This window comes from Chiloscyllium plagiosum, chromosome 9 (genome assembly GCF_004010195.1).
Source record: "Chiloscyllium plagiosum isolate BGI_BamShark_2017 chromosome 9, ASM401019v2, whole genome shotgun sequence".
In the NCBI taxonomy this organism is placed as follows: domain Eukaryota; kingdom Metazoa; phylum Chordata; class Chondrichthyes; order Orectolobiformes; family Hemiscylliidae; genus Chiloscyllium; species Chiloscyllium plagiosum.
Window position 1 is genome coordinate 90,521,431 of NC_057718.1, and position 5,614 is coordinate 90,527,044.

At 46.2% G+C, this 5,614-nt stretch overlaps 1 protein-coding gene across 1 annotated transcript in view; it reads left to right on the forward strand.

Annotated features, from left to right (window-relative positions):
* Nucleotides 1–260: 260 nt before the first annotated feature.
* Nucleotides 261–5,614, forward strand: part of slc24a3 (solute carrier family 24 member 3) — a 355,668-nt gene continuing 350,314 nt past the window's right edge. The window contains exon 1 of the mRNA XM_043696519.1: nucleotides 261–280. The gene's annotated coding sequence lies outside the window, so the exon portion shown is untranslated. The remainder of the gene's footprint in view (nucleotides 281–5,614) is intronic.

Below are 5,614 nucleotides of genomic sequence, written 5' to 3' on the forward strand. Positions count from 1 at the left end.
GCCACAACACCCTGATCCCTGCAATTAACTGCAAGGGAGCATTCACTGGGGGTTGCTGTCCTTTTGGAGGTTAATATCTTGAGCCTGACTGTTGCTGAATAAAAGACACCGTAGTGTGAAACTTTCTGTCTTACACTCATGAGGACAATTTGCAAAAATGCCAGTGTATAACAGAACAGCATTTTTATATTGGCATGCTAGGTTGGCAAGTGGACTCTGGTAGAGGCATCATCATGGAGAATGCACCGTTTAGATGATGACTAACAGACAACTGCCAAAGGTAGGTTGACTCTGATTGGTCAAAGCAAATAAAATGCAACACCTTCAAATGCATCTGTCCAGACTGGACCCTCTGGGACTCCCTTAGGAACCGCAGTGGACTGAAACTTCTGAGACCCCCTTTGCAGCCACACCGGATTGGACCTTCTAGGACTCCCTTAGGAACCAGACTGGACTGGACCCTCTGCGACCCCTTTAGGAACCAGACTGGACTGGACCCTCTGGGACCCCCTTTAGGAACCAGATTGGACTGGACCCTCTGGGACTCCCTTAGGAACCAGACTGGACTGGACCCTCTGGGACTCCCTTAGGAACCAGACTGGACTGGACCCTCTGGGACCCCTTTAGGAACCAGACTGTATTGGACCCTCTGGGACCCCCTTAGGAACCAGACTGGACTGGACCCTCTGGGACCCCCTTAGGAACCAGACTGGACTGGACCCTCTGGGACCCCTTTAGGAACCAGACTGGACTGGACCCTCTGGGACCCCTTTAGGAACCAGACTGGACTGGACCCTCTGGGACCCCTTTAGGAACCAGACTGTATTGGACCCTCTGGGACCCCCTTAGGAACCAGACTGGACTGGACCCTCTGGAACCCCCTTTAGGAACCAGACTGGACTGGACCCTCTGGGACTTCTTTAGGAACCAGACTGTATTGGACCCTCTGGGACCCCCTTTAGGAACCAGACTGGATTGGACCCTCTGGGCTTCCCTTCCAAATATACCCATCCAGATGCCTTTTAAATGTTGTAATTGTACCAGCCTCCACCACTTCCTCTGGCAGCTCATTCCATACACGCACCAGCCTCTGTGTGAAAAAGCTGCCCCTTAGGTTCCTTTTATATCTTTCCCCTCTCACCCTGAACCTATGCCCTCTAGTTCTGGGCACCCCACCCCAGGGAAAAGACTTTGTCTATTTATCCTATCCATGTCTCTCATGATTTTATAAACCTCTATAAGGTCACCCCTCAGCCTCCAACACTCCAGGCAAAATAGCCCCCAGTATATTCAGCCTCTCCCTATATCTCAAATCTGAAACAAATGCAGACCTTGCTGGCAAATCTCAGAAGGTCCATGGAGGGAAATCTAAGTTAATGTTTCGGGTCCAATGACCCTTCTTCAGTAATGGTGGTAGCTAGGTAAAGGATCATTTTTATACAGAAGGGGGAGTGGGTGGGAGGGCAGAGTAGTTGATAGGTGGAAATAGAGCCCGAAGAGAGAGAAAAACAGTTGGACAGACAAAGGAGTGGGTAAAGACCAGGCCTAGGAGAAGGACTAGCTGCTAATGGGACTTCAGTAGCTGACAATAGGTAGTGTCTGGTAGCAGCCTATGGTGGTGACAAGGCCAGGGGTGTGTGAGGGTGGGGGAAAGCATGGGGAAAGGTGCTTAAGCCCTGAAATTGTTGAACTCACTATTAGGTTCCTAAGGCTGCAGGGTTCCCAAGCAGAAAATGAAACATTGTTCTTCCGGCTTGCATTGAGCTTCGCTTGAGCACCTTTCTGCACATAAGGATCCTGTCCTTATATTTATGTGCCTATAAAAACGATGGACTGCAAAAGGAATGAATTGTTATTAAAAACAGGGATGGCTGCAACATTTTCCAGAAAGGGATTTGATACCTGTTGCGAGCTCAGTGTTTCTGTGGCTGTGGGTTCCTGCAATGTTGTAGACGACCAGGAGCCGAGGAGCTGTTACAAGTGAAGCTGGTTGGTCCTCAGCTAACTGGGCGAGTTGGAACTGGAAACCAGTTACAGAGACCCAGACTGACAGAGCGAAAAACACAGAAGGGTGTACTGTCGTTCTACCAGGCAGTAGCTGTCTGTTCTCTGCAGTAAAAGCAACCCATTTGAAGAAAATTAGTTACCTTTTCAACAGACTTTTGAATTAATAAATTGAAGCCATTTTCCAAGTGAGTCAGTTACAAATTGGTGGAAGCTTCTACAGAGAGAGACAACTGATCAGCAAGGACCTGGCTAGCTAAGGAAGGATCGACTCAACATTGGAATCAGGAAGCAAAGGCTCCTGAACTGACTTTTCAGCTTTTCCCTACTTCTGCCAGTAATTTATTTTCCTTGCACTTATTTTCATGTGTGTTTGTGTGTGTAAAGGGGAAGTTTATGGAGGGATTAGAGTTTTAGTTAACAGGGTTACATCCCAGTGGTTTATATGTGTTTACTTAATGTATATGTATTTATAATCTTAATTACTTAAACCAATTCAGAAACTTGGTGTGGAAGTCCAATAAATCAGGGTACTGTGTGCACCTTTTAAAAGACCATGTTAACATTTAGTATAACCCCGGGAATACTTGATTTACAATGTGCAACCCATTAAGGCTATAACACTTTCTCAGTGTTCTATTACCGCTGTCTCTCCATAGCTCTTTATGCCAAAAAGTATTGTTGAGCATGAGCGAGAAATAGGGGTGGATAAGTGGAATGAGCCAAACCCGTTTTAAGCTTGGCTTCAGTCTTTGGATTCAAAGCGGCTCGTAGGTCCTTCAAGACAAGTGCGTGCTCACCCCCTCAGTGCCCGAGGGCACTTAAATGCAGAAGGTCTGAGAAAAAGAACAGGAAATGACATCACCAACGCCGGAAATGGCATCACCACAGGAATTGACATCACCAACCCAAGGAAACCGAAACACGTAAATAGAAAGCGGGCCATAATGCCAGTGCTTCACCAGAGGCTCACTGATGATGTTACCTAGTACCTAGTCTGAAAACAAACCTTCCAGCTCCATGAGCAAACTTACATGCAGAAGGTGATATTTAGAAAAATGTTCTTTGAGAATGGATATCCTTTCAATTGAATTCTTCAATGCACATTCAGGAATACAGGAAGTGGAGTTGGCTCATAGCTGTGCCCTGGCCTTATTGAGTGACAGTGCAGGTACAATGGGCTGTACCTGTTTAATCTACTTTACAATGAGAACGTACAGCTCTTTAGCCTTGGATACTGTTGTGCACTTGCCTCACTTACAGTTACACTTCCTGTACATTCCCTTTCTTTTTGAAGCAGTCGTGCAAAGTATGTTTTTGTAAGGCTCTAGCCTGCCTGAATGTTTGTACAAAAATAAATTTGCACCGAAACACTTTGAGACACAAACCTGGAAACAATTACTAGGATGTTATTCTGCAGCTGGTCAGTGCCTCTGTTGATGCAGCCGGGAGAGGAATTTAATATGAACATGCTAAGCATGTGTGCTGTAACGTTAGCTCATTTTGCAAGGACGTTTGAATCCCCAACTGTGATAGCATCATAGAATACAGTAGAAAGCGAGCAGACTAAGTGATTAGCTCTGATTGAATGCGCAGTACGGATTAAAACTGGAGCTGTGGGGAGATGTCAAAGCAAAGGGTGCAGTAACTTTTGAAAAAGGCTTAAACTTGAAAAAAGCATTTAACTATGTGTTGAATGTCAATTTGCAAATGGGTCAACTTGCTGTGCAAATGTAACAACTTATCGACAACCAGAATATACTTTATTCAATTCTGGGAAGCAAATGGCAGTGTAATTTGAAGCATCTTAATTGTTTGGGGGTAGATGGGATGTCATTTGAGATTTAATGGTCTCTACGTAGCTACATGTAATAGTAATTTAACCACAGTTGCCTGTGGTTAGTTGGGGTTGCTGTCTATCCTACTGCTCCCCATCTACTTCTCCATTTCTCAGATGATTACTCAACTTGATAAATTGAGACCACTGTACTTGGCTGAATTATTCCCTATTTGTTTCCCAGTAAAGGGAGTTCACATGGAATCCAGGGGGAGCTAGCCAATTGAATACAAAATTGGCCTGACAGAAGGAGACAGAAGGTGGTGGTTGAAGGTCGTTTTTTTTGGACTGGAGACCTGTGAGCAGCATTGTGCCACAGGTTTTGGTACAGGGTCCACTGTTGTTTGCATACGGTAAATGATTTGGGTGAAAATATAAAAGGCGTGGTTAGTAAGTTTGCGGATGACACCAAAATTGGTGGTAAAGTGGACAGCGAGGAAAGTTCTCTAAGAGTACAACAGGATCATGATCAGATGGGCCAAATGGACTGAGGACTGGCAGATGCAGTTTAATTTAAATAAAAGGTGAGGTGTTGCATTTTGCTAAGGCAAACCAGGGCAAGAATTACAGCTAATGGTAGGGCCGTGGGGTATATTTTCGAACAGAGAGACCAAAGGGTTCCTTGAAAATGGTATCACAAGTAGATAGGGTGGTGAAGAAGGCATTTAGCACGTCTTCATTGGTCAGAGCATTGAGTACAGAAGTTGGAGTGTCATGTTGTGCCTGTACAGGACATCGGTGAGGCCAGTTTTGGAATACTGCATGCAGTTCTGTTTGCCCTTCTGTAGGAAGAATATTATTAAGTTGGAAATGGTGCAGAAAAGATTTACAAGGATGTTACCGGGTTTGAGTTATGAGGAGAGGCTGGATAGCCTTGGACAACCTTCCCTAGAGTGTAGGAGGTTGATGGTTGACCTTACAAAGCTTTGTAAAATCATGAGGGCATAGATCAGGAGAATAGACAAGAGGAGGGGAATTCAAAACTGGAGGGCATTGTTTTAAGGTGAGAGGGAAAAGAGTTAAAAGCGACCTGAGGAGCAACTTTTTCACCCAGAATAGAATGAACTGCCAGAGGAAGTGATAGATACAGATACAGTTACAACGTTTAAGAAATATTTGGGCAGGTACATGAATAGGAAAGTTTCGAGGGATATGGGCTAAACATGTAGTTGAAGATGCCCTCCAATGCATCTCATCCACATCCCGCACCTCCGCCCTCAAACCCCATCCCTCCAACCGTAACAAGGACAGAACCCCCTGGTGCTCCCCTTCCACCCTACCAACCTTTGCATAAACCGCATCATCCACCAACATTTCCACCACCTCCAAACGGACCCCATCACCAGGGATATATTTCCCTCCCCACCCCTTTCCGCTTTCCGCAAAGACCGTTCCCTCCGTGACTACCTGGTCAGGTCCACACCCTCTACAACCCACCCTCCCATCCTGGCACCTTCCCCTGCCACCGCAGGAATTGCAAAACCTGCACCCACACCTCTTCCCTCACCACCATCCAAGGCCCTAAAGGAGCCTTTCACATCCATCAAAGTTTTACCTACACATACATCATTTATTGTATCCATTGCTCCCGATGCGGTCTCCTCTACATTGGGGAGACTGGGCGCCTCCTAGCAGAGCGCTTTAGGGAACATCTCCGGGACACCCGCACCAATAAACCCCACTGCCCTGTGGCCCAAACATTTCAACTCCCCCTCCCACTCTGCTAAGGACATGCAGGTCCTGGGCCTCCTTCACCGCCGCTCCCTCACCACC